The sequence below is a fragment of the Gavialis gangeticus genome, unplaced genomic scaffold (genome assembly GCF_001723915.1).
Source record: "Gavialis gangeticus isolate Ggan-Ray unplaced genomic scaffold, GavGan_comp1, whole genome shotgun sequence".
NCBI classification, from domain to species: Eukaryota; Metazoa; Chordata; order Crocodylia; family Gavialidae; genus Gavialis; species Gavialis gangeticus.
In genome coordinates, this window is record NW_017729030.1 from 28170132 (window position 1) to 28171240 (window position 1109).

The following is a 1109-nucleotide window of genomic DNA, read 5'->3' on the forward strand; positions in this document are numbered from 1 at the left end:
TTTCCTTGGTGGATTGGGAAAAGGCAGGGAGGTAAAGGAACCTCTTTACCTAGATGCACCTATGCCAGGTGAGAGTGACAATATACCTTTACAGCTTGATACAGGCGGAGTGGGCGCAAGCTGCATTTCAGTGCCAAATGTGGACTGAACCATGCGACTGACTCAAAATGTGGGACATGGCTAGTCCTGTGAGCAATATACAGCGCCCCGGGGAGCGGAGTTGAGGGTTAGTCACTGTGTCAGCTCCCATACTGCTCTCTCACTTTAGTGACAGGTTTGTTGTTAATGCACATTTTGAGCAATTGGGGATTACCCTCACTTCTTCTTCTGGTGGGCAGGGAACTAATAGGGAGGACACTAATAGGATTCTTCCCCTTGCAATTTCAGGGGTACCTGTCAAAAAGTGTGGGAGGGCCAAGAAATACCCAGAGGGATCTCCTCATAAAGCAAAGCCACCGAGAGGATGAAGGGGGGAGGGGGAAGGATTTCCCTTCCACAAATACCACTGTGTGTGGGTGGGGCTCCCTGCACCCTATTGTGTGCGCATGGGAGAGGGGGAATGCACTGCCCCTGCTGGCTGCTACAGTGTGTGCGTGCGGGTTATGTAGGAGCTGTGATCTCACTGACTCTTCCTAGTAGTGAGAAGGGGCTGGTGTGTGTAGCTGTACAGAGCTGTGCTCTCCCTGAGTAGTGAGAAGAGGGCGGTGTGTGTGTGTGTGTGAATGGTGTGTCTGCATGTAGGAGCTGTGATCTCACTGACTCGTGCTAGTTGTGGGCCGGGGCCGAGGTGTGTGTGCGCGTGTGTGTGTAGATGTACAGGACCTGTGATCTCATTGAGCAGTGAGAGGTGAGTGTGTGTGTACGAGCTGTGATCTCGCTGAGTCTTGGTAGTATTGACAAGGAGCTGGTGTGTGTGCAGATGCACAGATCTGTGCTCTCCCTGAGTAGTGAGAAGGGGGGGGGGGGGGTGTGTCGAAGGGGTGGGACTCCTCCGCCCCCCGCCCCCCAGCGGGCTGGGACAAAGCCCCGGGCGAGCGAGCGCGGGTGAGAGGGTCGTGGAGGGATCTAGGGCGGTGCCGCAGGGCCCATGTCCCTCCGCTCCGACCTAT